A 16,829-nucleotide genomic window follows, 5' to 3' on the forward strand; every position below is an offset into this window, starting at 1 on the left:
GGCCTGAGCAGCTCCATAGATGATAATGAAGCACCATTTCACATTTATTTTGAGGTCAAGCAAGGTAACCTTGATATGAAATTTCCCAACGAAGTATCACAAATGGTGAACCTGGATAGCCTAAAACCACCCGAGATACCTCCACTTCGCCATACGAACCGATCCACTTCCAATCAAAATCACCACCGGGGTCAATTCTTCGAAAAAGCAGAAGAATAATCTTTTTAATTGTTTCTCGAAGACCAATAAAATCCAAGTTGTTGCTCTTTGATCAAATTTGCCGGAAGGCACTCATCCCCTTTTTTCCAACACCTCTGCAGTTCATGGAAGCACCTATCATAGATACTTTGGATTTTGTTTCCTATTTCTGGTTCCAGCAATAATGCCACACAAAGGGTGATCATTCCTTGCTTTCACCTGGGCAGCACTTGATGTTGATTGTGCTCCCAAAGTGACATCACCTGATGTCAACTGTGTTCTACTTCTCCCAATCTTACAGGCAGACTTTTTATTTCTCCTTTTCCTTCTGGATAAAACAGGAGTGAAGGCCTCCTCTTCTATATCCCTGTCACTTTCACTTTGTTCCTCACCCAGACCCAGCAGCAAGATTGGATTTGAGTCGACATCATTGGAATTCACAACAGTTTTTTGTACCACATCCATATTATGTCTAGCAATTTCTAAATCTTTCAGGTAATTAACATTTTCAAGAGAAAAAGAAGTAGGACAAACTCCCATTTCAAGAGCTCTAGCTAAGATCTCCTCATCATCTAATAAGGCAAAGGAGTTGTGAGTATTTAAATTTGTACCTGGGATATTGTTGGCTTTAGTATTCTCCATGACACTAGATCCAATCCTTGAGGTATGAGTGCCTCTGGCTCCAACCCTGGAACTCATCCTGGGAGCAGGATGCTGTTGATTTCCACCAGAAGAGGAGTTGCCAGCACCTGGAATATCAATGATGGGATTATCAACCTGTGAGAGAGGTTCTTCTTGTGAATCATGCTCAGGCTGTGGACCATCAACAGGAATAACAACTGCAGTCCTCTCAGATATAAGGGATGGAGCAGCCAAAGCAAGGATCCCCTGTCCCTGAGTCAAATATGGAGTATCAGAGTCCTGTGAGTTGTCACTGCTATCATAATCCACCAGTTCATCAACAGGATCACTCTCTTCATTGACATTTTCAGCAATAGGATCAAGAAGATTCTTGTACTCCTTCTGAATCGTGAAGGCTTTGTCACTATTAGATCTAGCCAATGAAGTAAGAAATTGCTTGTAAGAGTCAGCAGCTCTCTGTGAAGAAGAGCTTTCAGAAGATTGAGAAGGAAGGGATGCAAGTGCCCCAACCACCTCCTTGTGAACTTCTGAAAGAGGAGGAGGACTATCAGGAACACAAGATGTGGGAACCAAATTCTTCTCAGAGGCACATGGAAGCTCCAGCTCAAACAATTTCCTTTTACCAGTATCTTTCCTAGGAATAGGAGATTCATGCATAGCATTTTGCCTGTGAGAACCCTTGTAATTTCCAGAAACCTTGGGAGGAGCAGATTGAGAACCTGCATCAGAATCTTGCATGCCTGTTCTCTGCCTTTTGGGAGTCCCCTGGTCACCTTCACCACCTTGAGCATCAACAGGAACAGCAGTCTTGTTGCCAGTATTAGAAGAAGGGTCAAACAGTTCCCTGGAGTATTGGAACTCATAGAACCCTTTCTTTATTTCACCAATTCTGGAGTTGGGCACCAAGGCCAGGTCCTGACTGCCAATTTTTACCCTCACATAGGCAAAGTGTCTGAGATAATTCTTGTCAAGAGCAAGGGGTTTGCCTACAAGGCTGGCAGCATAATACACTGTAGACTTGTTCCTGAATTTCATGGGGATGCCCTTAATCCTGAACCAAGCCTCCTGCATGATGGAAATTGGCTCAATGTCACCAGCCCATTTCTCCAAACTGATGATTGCACCAGGTACAGTTCTCATGAACAATTTCCCAAAGTGGGCCAGCTCTTCAATAGTCTTGGCAGATGGAAATCTTGTTCTAAACTCAGTAGCGAGAGACTTCTTTTGCAAAGAAACGCCAATTGATCTTCATAGACTCAGCCCGGACATTGAACTCATGCTCGATATTTCTGCAATTGACTTCACCTTTTTCAACGGTGATATGAGCATAGTTGAGCTGCTCGACGAGGATAGTTATCTTCCTCGAGAACTGGAATAGAGTAAAACCCTGACTCAAATTCCTCACTGCCAAAGAAAGGGGCGTTGTAATCCCACGGGTCTCTTTCTTGACAAACAGAGATGTGATGATCACCATTGCAGTAAAAACAGGAGAGGTTTCTGAGAGGAACATCAGCTCTTCTAGTCACAGCAGTGGTGGAGGCCGGAACTGGTGGTGGTACAGAGGACCCCACCGGCTCCGGCAGAGAGACAAGCGATTGAGAGCTCTCGGCAACTACGACGGATCTATTCTGATTTTGCAACTGAGGACTATGAACATCTGCTGCAGCAGTATTAGAAGATGGCAAGGATGGAGCAACAGGACTTACATCGGCAGATCGAGTGGCGTTGAAGTTGGAGGTGGTACCAGGAACCATCTCCGAGCGATGTGCCCATCGATCTCGAGCACACATTTCTTCATCTTTGCGAGATTTCTCAGCAAGAGCTCGCTCGCGTGCAACCCTCTCCGAGATACGGGTTGCTTCGCGTTGACGCTCTTCATCCAGACGCCTGCGTTCGTCCTGCCTCCTGCGCTCCTCGAATCGGAGGCGCTCTTGATCTGCATGTCGTCGCTCTTCTTCACGGCGCCGATTCTCGTCTTCGCGACGCCAATCTTCGTCACGGCGGCGCTCATCTTCCCATCGACGCTGTTCATCCCTTCGATCTGCATCAGATCCAGCTCTTGGCCGATACCCGAAGTAGTTGCTTCTTCTTGGAGAAGATCTGCGCGGCCCTCCAAATCTTCGATCCATCCGTGGCAAGGCAACAATCTGAGCAAAAGATCTACTATCACCAGTGGTTGTTCCAGACCAGCGACGAGGTGGAGATGGTTGGGGGAGATCAGATCTGGTGGGTGGAGGCGATGTGACGAAAACAACCGCTCCCGTACCAAATGAACTGGGGTTAACCCTAATCCTGTCCGCTGTGGAAGCTAAAGGCGTGGCCCGATGAACAGTAGTGGGCTGTGGCCCAACAGACGACGCCATCGAATAATCTGGATCCCCATGACACCGCGCGATCCACTCACAATTACGACCGATGAGCGAACGGGAACGCTGGGCTCGATCCAAGAAAATTCGATCCAACCCACATCCAATAATCGGGCCAAACAGGATTTGAAATCCTCCACACTCCCGCGCTGATCCAACCGGAGGAACAGAAACATTGTCATCCACCTCGGTGACAAAATTACGACTCAAATCGTAAAGGCGTGAGATCGAACCCTCCCAAATCGCAATCCCTGGTGTACGAATGATGAATCCATCTCGAACAAAACGGAGAATAATCGCTCGCTCAAATAGCGGCGTCGAATCTCGGAAAACAGGAGAAGAATGATACGGAGGATGAGGATCAGAGGAGGTGGGCGCCAATGGCGGCGGAACACGGTTGGTGGCAGGCGGCGCTAGGTTGTTGGGCGGCGGCACGGAGTTGCTATCGGACGGCGCTGATGGCGGCGGCGCGGGATTGCTGTCAGGCGGCGCTGGGGGCGGCGGCGCAAGGTTGCTTGGTGGGGACGTCATCCTCAATGAAGGCTGCACATATCTCCGCAATTTATGTAGCAGATGCCATCAACTTGTCGTTTGCAAATAAAATATACGATACTCACATTTATTTTTGACAATTTTATCTCATATTTGTAATGAGAATTTTGCAAGAAAGATAATATTTCAATCGCAAATTAAGCTTTGTTGTTACAAAATTGCATGTTACAAAAAAATTGAAAGAAGCACATATAACAAGGCAGAAATTCAAGAGGAATGATGCATTGGATGTAACTATCCTATGCATACTTACGCGAAGATCCAAAGTCCTGATATGGTGATTTTACATGTTGTAAAATGGCAGTACATAACTATTCTTTATGCAATCTAGGATGACACGAGAGTTTCAGCATGTATATTTTCTTCCCTATTTTCTTTAAAGCCAACGGCTTACAATATACTAAATAATGATACTGATAGGTTAAAGTGCTGAAACAATAAGTCTTGAGAACTTATGGCCTAGATATAAAATTCAGCAAGTAAGGAGAGATTAACGGCAAGGTTTGAATAGCCAAAACGCCGTGACACGGCTGAACAAGAAGCTACAGGAATGTATGCGTAAATACAAAAATACGTAGGACTAAGATGAGAAAGAACCAAATAGATAAGGTTCATAATCTCTATCTTCTGCGTGGTACGAATGGGTGGATTCGTTTCTGTTTCAGATAACCAGGACACCGCCGGCGTGGGTTCTGAGGCACGAGCATCGCCGGAGCCCGGAGGGGCTGCTGTCGGGATGAGCGCCGCTCCGGCGCTGCTGCCTATGCCGGCCGTAGGCCGCCGTCGCACCGCCTTAAGCGGCTGTGTGTCCGCGCCGGAGAGCGCTACTGGGCATGCCGGCCGTAGGCCGCCGTCCCACCGCCTTAGGCGGCTGTGCGTCTGGGCGGCACGCTGGAGGGCGCTGCCGCGAGCGCCTCTGTCGCCAGGAGGAGGGGCGGCCGATCCACGCGCTGGGCGTGAGGCGACGTCTCCGTCGACTCACAGATGAGAAGCATGGGCGATGGCGCCTGCATCCGCCACAGCATATGCCGATGTGACGTAGCCCGAAGAAGCAGCGCCAGGGAACCACGCTGGTGAAAGACAAGCGGTTGGTCGCGGGCGCCGCCGCCCTGCGAGGATGCGGGCCGATGGCCGCGTCCATCGCGGCCGCCCGTCATTCATTCTTCCTTTCTTCTGTCCGACGGTTTCTATGGCCTGGGTGCTCTCGGAAGAGAAAAGTGCTGATAACGTGTTTAGGAACTAATGATTGAGAGAATCAAGTCATGTTTCATTGATGATTGTTGGGGGTATATATACCCACCGAACAGACGCCAATAAGGCGGTTACAAAGACACCTCTTCGGTATTACAGCGTTTGGACAAAACTAACTGACTACTTAGCTTAGGACCTAAGCTAATCTTAATAACTGCCTAATTAGCTTAGTACCAAAGCTATCCTACTTCTAACACAACTCACAGTGGTAGTTTACAAGGACCAGCTTTACACGTATACTAGGTGGACAGGCGAGTTTCGCCTCGCCGGCTGCATCCCATCCTGGCACAGTGTGTCAGCTGCATAGACCGAGCAGGCTGCAGGCGTTCTCAGGCATACCATTTCTTTGTTTTTTCTAGTGTTGTCTTTCGACAAACTAAATTTACTTCTCCCTCTAGGGATTACAGGGCCGAAGGGCCATTTTGACAGTGGGCTAAAAAATGGGTGAGAAAATCATGGGAACTTTAGATCAACCCTCCCAAGTCTCAGGTGCCCCACAATTCTCTCCCATTTTGTAGTTTTGTTTTTTCCTGCGAGAGAATTTCCTAACCAATCTGTTGTGAACAAAACATGCAAATATTAAGGGAAACGCTTACACTTTTAAATAATTTAATGCTCCAAGAAGAAGGGAGACAAAGGGTAGAGAGAAAGGGGCCTCTCACTCGCTCGGTAATTAAGCCATATCTGTGTTACGCAATCATTTCATATGTGTAGCTGTATTAGTTGGTGAGTCATGTATATCTCCATAATGACCAACAATTACAACAGATTAGGCATGGAAATATACTACTCACTTGGGCACTGTCCAGAAAATGACTCCGAAATACATCTTTCAACAGTCCGGCATGCACTATGTTTCGAAAGTGCAAGCTTTGGGAAACTATGGTAAGGTATTTTTGCAATGTAACCTGCAAGAGTACTAATACATAGCTAACATGCATTGCTGCACAAAAGAATGTTACACCTGTAGCTAATGTGCATTACCTGAGCACTTTCTTCACATGTAGCTGTCAAAATAGAACGGAAAGGCTTTTTGAGTTTTCTCGAAAAAAAATAGAATTACGCAGTAAACCTTCGCCCCAAATTCAATTGCCTGAAAAATCTTGCAGAAATTTGAAGTTATTCAATCATATGCCATATTATTATCCTACAAACACCACAGAAAGCGGAGACGTAAAATTGCGGCGGGGCATACCCTCGAGTGCCCAGCATGGGAGCATGGTCCGGCAAGGTAATCCATCCTTCGGTTGATTTTAAACGCAATTTAGCACACAAATAGATTTCTCAGGCTCTAATCCATGCTGCAATGTACACGCACATATTCCATGCTTATTTCTCGTGGGAATTAGAAAGTGTGTACTCATCTAGCTTGTCAGATTAACACAAACCTTAAACTCAAAAGGGAAACTATTTTTTTGAAAGATAACGAACAATCAGTGATACCAGACAATACATGTAGTATTTCATAGAAACAATTTTAAAAATCCTCTGATTAATGTATGACGGGATCCTTATCTATGTAAGCAGGCTAAACTTTTAACCTTGAGAAAGCATATATTAGCATGCCGCCAAGAAACTTTAACACATGCCATTAGCAAATACATCCTGCTATACGATTCACAAACATTGACATCAGAATATGAGGCTGCAATCAATAATTAAAAACTAAAGAGAATACATGCTTTCACAATTTCTAGATCTTGGATTAAAACCCTCATCTTGGTGTATAAGTTGTTGTATTAAAAGGAAGGACAATATTTTCCTTAAAGTTTAGTATGCACAATTTTCATAGGATCTGTTACAGTCAAGCTACTGATGTGTAAAGGGTACGTAGCAGCATGGTAGAAAAAAGAAAGCTAACATATGCGCGTTGAATTATTAAAGGCTAGCAGCAATCATGGTTTTTGAGTCGCTGTATAATGACTAAGTCGTTTTCTCAAAATCATGGAGACTCAAGACTAAACAGCGACTTATGACGACTATACAGCGACTTTCGTCGACTATTGACTGAGTCGTAGAGTTGGCGACTTTTGTTTGATTTGGCGACTCAAAAACCTTGAGCAACATGGTAGACAAAAAGAAAGTAAACATCTGAACATTTCCAATGCTTAATTTTTCCGGAGCAGATAAATGTACAAAAAAACATATCATCATCTTCTTAAATAAAGATATAAAGCCAACATGTTTATGGTGAAAGTAAGCACGCTTTGCTTAATATATACCAGCGGGAAGAATTACCTTTGTGAAGAATACTTAGTTGGGCAGACTATATGCGAGGCATTTGGACTATAGAAATGAACCAAACAGTAACAACCACGGGCAACCATACTTAATTTAGACTAACAAAAGTAAAAAATAATCCACTAAGAGTTTATCACCTAAGGAAATAAACAATTGGAGGATACCATATGAATAAGCAAAAATAATGCATCGTACAGGAAAAAGATCCATGACCTGACTGCCTTCTCACAGGGCCCATGTATGAGAGATCTACTCCTACTTGTTAGCGATTTTTTCAAATAAAAAGAAAAAGGGGAAATCTTAGAACACTACACAATCACATGATTGGGTTTTAGAGAAACCAGCCATAGGCAAACTAAAAAGTAAGTCAGACTACATAAATGAATTAATGTCACATATTTATCATTCACTTTGTTGCGAGGGGTTTATTGCAGCTTTTAGAAGTGCATATTAATATCCGTCTTTACCTAATAGGAATATAATGGCACTCTCTTGCAATATTACCTATTACTCTCAAATCACAGTATCTTGATTTCAGAAAGCAGTCACCACTCCAAACCTCAGTTCTTGCTTCACACAACACAACTAAGAGTGGCAACAAAATGCTAGTCACTCATTAAGTATCTAATTCTCATCTATAGAAAAGAGGACAACATAGAGTATCAAGTATTAGATGAAATAGATTAAGCATTTAGAAGCTCGACCAGTAAGCCTTCTACTTGCATTCCCCATACGACCAAAAAGTAGAGAGAGTAGAAAAGCATTCATTTTCAGAAATGATCCAACGGCTAGCAACACGCGTTGCCAGGAGGCCCTCAGAGTGTTGGGTCTGTAAGACTGTAACCAGGCAGGCTTACACCTAAGTTTTAATATTAGCTCTAACTTGAACCTTTCCTAAGCGCGTAGTGCCGGCGGCCATCAAAGAACAAGCCAGCTAGGATGAGAAGATGTCACTTCTGGTGCCGAAGAGCAAGGAAGAGATGCGAAAAAGAGCCCCAAATTCAGCTATCCAATACAATACACACGATCCAAATATTGGGTGTGGGTTAAGCATTCCATATTAATTCAGAATGCCAACCTGCAATGCATCAATCTGTAGGTGGGTAATGAATAAGTGAACTTAAGACTATTGAAGAAGTTTTACATTTAAAAGATAAATTAGTAACATAAATAAGGACATATGAAAATATCATCGGAAACAATGTGTATACGCATGGTAGGAAAGAATATGCTGACCTTCCTTCATTTTTCTCATAGTAGACAACGATCTGAGGTGGAGAGTCAGCAGCAGTATGCATACATGCTGAAGTTACTCAGAATATATACGAACACATGGGAAGTCGCAAAATTGAGACAAAAGCAGTCTGCAAACATCATGGTACTTCTATTATTCACAGAAGATATATCCGTCTCAGAGTAACATTAAGAGACCAACTGATTAAAATGGGAATATGTGTTGAACGATAAAGTTGATCACAGACGGTATGCCATCAAATTAAATATCTGCACTTCTGCAGAGTAATTTCTTTAGTGGTCTTTAGCAATACACAATAGTAAGACCTGTGCAAATGCAACCATGAAAATGGAATGAAAGAACATGAATTATGTCTAGTAGACGATAGCATGACAGGTTTCAACACTTCAGTAAGAATCTTTTTTTTGTAGGATAGTTTGCAACGCTGAATTAAAGGCTGGGATATTTGAGTAATGAACTTTCAAATTGTTGATTCCTCTAAATATTCATGACTAAATTATATTATTTTTACAGATAGAGGAATAAAGTATGTCTTAAATCTTTTTTCAAAGTGCAGACCTGTACTTGTTAATTGTACCTTTAACCCCAAGAACATACTAACAATGTGTACTTCTAAATTCAGAGATTGAACCGAGGCATAGTCATCCGTAACCAAACCAGCATAGTGAACAAAGAGACGAAAGAAACAATCAACATGAAAACTCAGTACAGGACTAAAGGGGTGACGGAGAACTTGAACTGACCTGATCTGGCGAGCAGGTCGAAGTGGACTACCAGCGGTGGCGCGTACATCCTTTTATCTGTCTAAGTTTCTCTATACTAAAATATGGCATTACCAACAGAATCCGCATCACTTAAACTGTTAAAGTATCTCTATACTAAAATATAGCAACTTAACTACATTGTATATCAAATTCACCACCGCAGTAAGTAGCCGAGTTCAGTGAAACAATACTTTCCAATCAAAAACCAAACAGCAATGGTATTGAAAATTTTGATGTTGATCACCACGAACCTGCTAGACAGAACTCTCAGCATCAGAACCACCCAAAAATTGCAACCTAAATCGAATCACAGGCTATCAACCATACTAACTAAACCTCTACGCTCGCCAATTCAACACCAGTGTTACAGTCATACTAAACCAGACAGGGGGTTCTAGAGACACCTGCTTATCGCATGGAGACGCAGTACTTGAGGGTGCAGGCCCCGGACTCGAGCGAGTGGTCCTGCAGCGTGGGCCGGACGTCAGTGCCCTCGGAGACAAGCGCGATGAAGAGAGATATGTAGGTGGAGCTGTCCTCGCGGTTCTTCTGGTCGGGGTAGAAGTAGATTGCCCACTGGTATCCTCATGGTGAAGGTCTCGCTCGCGACGTGCTTCCCGACGCCCATCCCCTTGGCGAGGGAGTAGCCCTGGACACGGAGCGCGGGCTGGTCGGAGATGCTTGGTATGTCCCGCGTCGAAGAGCCGCCGGCGACGGCGGTGGGGGAAGGGTCCGACAGCGGCAAGGCGTCGCCGGCGTCGTCATCCAAGCTAGGGTTAGGGTTACCGGGAGAGAGAGGATAGGACGCCTTGGCCAACCCATTCGCTCCCAAATCACCGTCGTTGCCGCCTCCGCCCGATGCTCTTCCGCCGCCGCTGCCATCGGCAGGCTGCCATCGGTGGTGAGATCTGAAGCAGAGAGATGGAGAGAAACAGAGTTGACGATGGGATTAGAGAGAGAGGGAAAGAAGTGGGAAACTCTCATATGTAACTAGTTGCACCCGTAACCTATTTTTTTTTGACACTTTCAAGTTTTCAAAAAATACAAACTAAAATTCTAGACAAACATTGTGTTGTATCTTGTGCATCTGTGAAGTTTCATTCAAAAATATGTCAGAATGTGACCTGTGTAATAAAGAGAAGACATACGTAAATAGTGTCACGTACTATTTACACATCATTTGTTCTTTTTGTGTAGGTCACATTTTGATATTTTTTTGGATGAAACTTCACAGATGCACAAGATACAACACAATGTATGTCTAGATTTTTAGTTTGTATTTTTTGGAAACTTGAAAGTGTGCCAACAAAAAATGGGATGCGGACGCAACTAATTGCCCACTCTCTAAAGAAGTCTAGATAACCTCTTTACGTTTAAAGTTTGGGACAGAGAACCCCTCATGTTTCAACTGGAGCACTTAACCCAACTTCAAGTATCATATAGGGTGTGCGTGTGTGCGTTCATAGGGGTGAGTGTGTGCGCGTATGTATGAGCGCCTTTGATTGTACTGTGTTTCGCAAAAAAAAAAAAAAAAGTATCACATACCGGTTAAATTACCCCTCAGATCTCTGATGGTTGTTTTAGCTGACTTGGACAGTGGTTCCCCCACCGCCTATGATATCCCGCCGCTGCGCCGGAGAGTGGGGTCGAGCTCGATGGCGACGCGTTTACAGGCGCAGAAGATCGACGGGGTCAAGCTCGACGGCGACGAGCTTGACGGATACAGGCTCGATACCGATGTAGGTGTATCGGCGCCGACCTGTGGGGAAGAGGGCAGCGCCCGCGGACACGGAGGCGACGCAGCTGGTGGTGGGAGTGGTCCCGGTGTTCGCCGGCTTCTGGGACAACACCTTCGCGTGGGTGGCCGATGAGGACGCCTCCTCCCCTTCCACAATGGCTTGCCGTATATCGCCTCCATCCAGAGACGTGTCCAGCTCGGCGATCTCACCTTGTCCCTGTTCGCCACAGCCGTGGACGCCGAGCTGGGCGAGGTCGCCCGCCGTGTAGAGGCCGGCCTGTCGAGTACCTCTCGGAGCTGGCCGTATGAGTTTCAGAGTTTATCCCAGGTTCCTGAGAGCTTTCCCTTTCGATGTATCATCATTGCATTGCTTTGTTTCATTTCGTTTCTGTTGATGGCTAAGAATGAGTGACATAGGCATCCCAAATGGGCCTGCCAAAGATAGTACCCGGGGTTTATCGAAGGCCCACTACCCGAAGAATAAGAAGGTTCGAGAGCCCAAGATATATTAAGGAAAGTAGAATTGTAATAGGAAGTATTGTTTGTAAATCTGGCGGGATGAGTTAGAAACCGTCCCGGACTCCGTAACTTGTACAAAACAAAACCCTCGCCTCCACCTCTTATATAAAGGGGAGTCGAGGGACGAGGAGATCATCGAATCATTGTCTCGCAAACCCTAGTTTTCATAATCGTCGAGTACTTTTCTAGCTGAAACCTTCGAGATCTACTTGCCCTCTACTTCTAACTAAACCCTAGCCTACAATCCATAGGCATTGATAAGTTAATCCCTTGTCAATTGGCGCCGTCCGTGGGAATTAGAGGCGTAAGGATCCGATCTCGATGGCACGTTCAAGATCTTCGACATCGTCAACCGGAAGCAACACTATGGATCGAGGTAAACAGATCGCTATCGGTCTTGTTGATTTTGTTCCTCACCCACCCTCCCGTTTGGATGCATATGCGTATCGGCGGAGCCCTTGGAGATGACGTTCGGAAGGTTTCACTTTCGCGTCGAGAAGGAAGGATCGTATCGTGTCGAAATTCCGATTTCGTCGGGATCGTCGGCGATCGATTCTGATTTTTCAAGCTATGCATCGTCAATCGAGTCGAAGAAGAAACTTCGGCAACACGTTACGTCAGCATCAGAGCAAGAGAGAAACTCGCCAAGATCTTCAGCAACACATCGTTTGAGTCATCTGAGAACTCATATATAAGCAATGGCTCAAGCGATGTCGACAGTTACGACTTCATCGACAAATCTCTCACAGTGGGCAAGGTCTTCATCAATCTCAACAATGATGTCACCAAACCCAACATAGATCGGAGTACAAGATATCATCAGATTTATGCTATCGACAATCAAGAGGAAACATCAGAGGCTTTCGACGATTTGGGTAATCCTTTTGTCGATCCCTCAGATCTAAGGAGAGGTATGGGCACTAAATATGTTGGGCCCACACCACGCGTCAGAGTTCAACTTCCACAGGCAGCCTGGGACAGAGCGGCAAAAGCCCTAGATGGGTCGGAGCCAATGACGACAACAGCTACAGCTCAGGAACTGCAAGCTTATCAATATAGGCTCGCACGAACTGCTCGAGAAATAGAAAAACAGACAGCTGAGTTAAACAGGAGAAAGGAGGCAGCTTCTGCATCCAGCAGGAGAAGGGCAGATCTAAGCGGACAATCTAGAGTTTCGGGTGATAGCCACAGGGAGGCTCGGAACAGAGGAAGATCAAGGTTACAACACATACCCGAAGCAGAAAGAGAACACTTGGTTCAAAACCTCGACATGTCCTTTATGTCGATAGATACAAGAGGAAATATTATCCCTAAGACACCAGAAGCTGGGTATATGGCGACACAAGCTTACATCCTCGCATCCAGGCCACCCCCGGGAGATCCAAGGGAAACATTATACAATATGGCGTTAGCGAGGGTTGGAGCTATGGGGACAGCGTTCGTAGCAACGCCTCCCGAAGGAGCGGCAAGGCAAAATAGTCCACGACCTGCAGCGGCAACAGCGGCGGTTCCTGAAGGGCCAAGCGGAGCAAGAGACACAGGAGCACAAGCAAGAGTCGATAGAGCGAGACAAAGCAGAAGGGATCATCGGCAATCCCCGGAGCTTAATGACGAGGATATGTGCGGCTTGCCGTGCTTCACAAGGAGAGTACGAAAAACTCGAGTCCCGTCGGGATTTAAGTTGCCCGATCACTTCAAAAAGTTCGACGGCCTGCAAGATCCAGAGGATTGGCTAATTGATTACCTCGAGACGGTGAAGCTAACCGGAGGAACTAGAGCAACAGCCATGCAAAGTATTCAGGTGCACTTAAGTGGAGCCGCACGATCTTGGATCAAAAAACTTCCGCCAGGATCCATCGACAGTCTGGGAAAGTTTCGAGGACGTATTCGTCAAGAACTTCAGGTCCACATGCAAAAACCTGCGTCGTTAGAAGAGCTGAGGGCATGTCGACAAAAGCCAGATGAGTCAATGAGAAAATATATCCAAAGGTGGAACATCATAAAAAACTCGGCAGAAAATATATCTGACGAGAGAGCAATAGATGCGTTTGTCGCAGGAATTAGGCGTGGAGATTTTGTCGAGGACTTGGGGAGGACCAATCCAAAACAGTATCCGCGTTGATGGAGATAGCAAATAGATGGGCAGACGGAGAAGACGCTGTCCACAATAAACGACACAGGTCGCCAGAGGAGGACCGTGGTCGAAATTATCAATCGAGGCGACGATTTCCTCGGCGCATACGGAACTACGACGCTCCGGGGCAAATTTCGGCTGGATTCCGAGCCAGCGCAGGAGGAAATAATAGAGATGATTATCGGAGAAGTAATGAGCAAGAGAAGCGATAAAGAGACGACTCCCGCAATAGACAAAATAGTGGGCCGAGGTTTCCAAGACCTTTCGTGTCCCCCGAAGAAATGCTGAATGGACCGTGCCAGATGCACTTCTTCCTCGACAGCAACGGGAAAAGACAGTCAGGGCACCTGCAGAAAGACTGTCGAAATTTTCAGGCAATGTTCAGATACGCAGAAAATGCTCACGCTCGAGCAGCACAGAGAAACCCTCGGGAGCCCAGGAGCGAAGTTCACCTACCGCCACCTCCCGCGATTACAGACGACAATCGGCATCAGCTCAGAATAGCGGCAGCACCCCCACCACCACCTTACGTTGATCCTAACTCAAACGGAGCAGTGTCGATGATTCAGAAGGGAAGGCCGTCCAACAGAACTCAAAAAGTAATCTCGAGACAAGTGTTCATGGCAGAGAAAATGCCTCCACCAACGAGTTGAGTACCTCAATTGGTCGAGGCAAGACATCGGCTTCACCATAGCGGACCACCCGCAGCAAGTTCCTCGACCAGTGGCAGTCAGCACTTATTCTCGCCAGCTATTGCGGGCTTTGATGTTTCTCGAGTATTCATAGATGGTGGCAGCAGCTTAAACCTTATGTATGCAGATACATTGAGGAAGATGAACATATCCTTAGCAAACCTGAAGCCAACAGACACAAGGTTCCACGGCATCACACCGGAGAAACCAAGTTACCCATTGGGAAAGATCAACCTCGACGTTCAGTTTGGAACCCGAGAAAATTATAGAATCGAGAAACTGGAGTTTGAAGTCGTGGATTTTCCATCGCAGCACCACGCTTTGTTGGGACGACCAGCATATGCTAGATTTATGGCAGTACCACACTATACATACCGTTATGGAGATTGCTCGGACCCAAGGGACCAATCACGGTCAAAGGGAGTTTCGCCTTAGCTGATAAGTGCGACAAGGATTTCCATCGGTTATCAGAAACCTTCGGGATGCAAGCTGAATACTTGGCGTCGAAAAGCATGACTGATTACGACGTCTTGCGCGGACGTTGGAAGGCCAAATAAAGAATCAACTTTCAATACGAGAGAAAAATTCTAAGGAGGTGCAGATTCACCCGACAGATCCAAAAAGACGACATCCATTGCAAACAACATGGATATCGCATAGGAAAGCGCGCTCGTCGAGTTCCTCCGTGAAAACTGGAAAATCTTCGCATGGTGTCCAGCTGACATGCCAGGAGTACCCGGGAACTTGCCGAGCACCACCTAAATTTGGATCCAACAGCGAGACCAATCAAACAACCTTTGCGGCGTTTTTCAGAACCAAACCGCAAAGCTATGCTGTCAGAAATCAATCGACTACAAGAAGCTGGTTTCATCAAAGAGATATTCACAGAAGCCACATGGGTAGCAAATCCCGTGATGGTGCCAAAGAAAAACACTAAGGTCCTTCGCATGTGCGTCGACTTTACGTGTCTCAACAAACATTGTCCAAAGGATCACTTTCCCCTCCCGAGGATCGATCAAATTATCGACTCCACGGCTGGATGCGAACGTCTTTCCTTCCTGGACGCGTATTCTGGTTACAACCAGATCAGGTTAAAAGAAGAAGATGAAGTAAAGACCGCGTTCATTACACCTTATGGCGTGTTTTGTTACAGAACAATGCCCTTTGGTCTAAAAAATGCGGGAGCAACATATCAGAGGATGATGCAAAAGTGCTTGGCGACACAGATTGGGAAAAACGTGCAAGTATACATCGACGACGTCGTCATCACATCAAAAGAAGGATCAACGCTGATAGAGGACCTCAAGGAAATGTTCGACAACCTCAACAAGTTCTGCCTGAAGTTGAACCCGACGAAGTGTTCCTTTGGTGTCCCAGCAGGAGAACTCTTGGGGTTTCTAGTCTCAGCAAGAGGGATTGAAGCAAATCCCGATAAAATACAAGCTATTGTAACAATGAGAAAGCCAACAAAGTTGAAAGAGATACAACAGTTAACTGGGCGAGTCGCAGCTTTGAGCAGATTCGTCGCCAGGCTAGGAGAAAAAGCGTTACCATTTTACGCTTTGATAAAACAAGAAGACAAATTCCAGTGGAACGAAGAAGCCGACAGAGCTTTCGAAGATTTGAAGCGCAAAATCTCGACACCACCAATCTTGGTGGCACCGAAGGAAAAGGAACCTCTCCTGTTATATATCGCAGCCACGCCCCAAGTGGTGAGCACGGCACTGGTTGTCGAAAGAGAAGAAGAAGGAAAACTCCACGGAGTACAGAGGCCAGTTTACTTCGTCAGCGAAGTTTTATCGCCGTCAAAATAAAGGTATCCTCAGTATCAGAAGTTAGCATATGGAGTGTTCACAACAGCACGAAAATTGCGCCACTATTTTTCGGCACACCCGATCATAGTGGTCAATGAGGCTCCTTTGTCAAATATACCTGAACAATCCGAAGCTACGGGTCGTGTCTCCCTTTGGGGAATAGAACTTTCCCCTCGGGACATCACGTACGAAAAAGAAAAGCAATCAAGTCGCAAGTTTTGCCGGACTTCATCGCAGAGTGGATGGAGCTGCAGAACACAGGACCCCCAGACCTGTCGAGAACCTGGACCATGAATTTTGACGGGTCCAAAAGAGTAGAAGGAGCTGGAGCAGGAGTCATACTTATATCACCTGAAGGCGACAAATTGAAGTATATCCTTCGGATGACGTTCCCTAACGCATCTAACAATGAAGCGGAATATGAAGCCCTCATACACGGGATGAAGATGGCAAAAGCATGCGGCGCAACTCGACTAAAAATCTTTGGCGACTCACAATTGGTGGCCCAGCAAGTTATGAACCAATGTGATGCAGATCAATGATAGCATGGTAGCATACAAGGAGGTGTACAATGAACTTGAGAAGTTATTCGATGGATGCGAGGGAAACCACATCGGTAGATTGAGCAACGATGAAGCCGACGTCCTCGCAAACATCGGGTCG

The sequence above is a fragment of the Lolium rigidum genome, chromosome 6, assembly GCF_022539505.1.
Source record: "Lolium rigidum isolate FL_2022 chromosome 6, APGP_CSIRO_Lrig_0.1, whole genome shotgun sequence".
Classification (NCBI taxonomy): Eukaryota; Viridiplantae; Streptophyta; class Magnoliopsida; order Poales; family Poaceae; genus Lolium; species Lolium rigidum.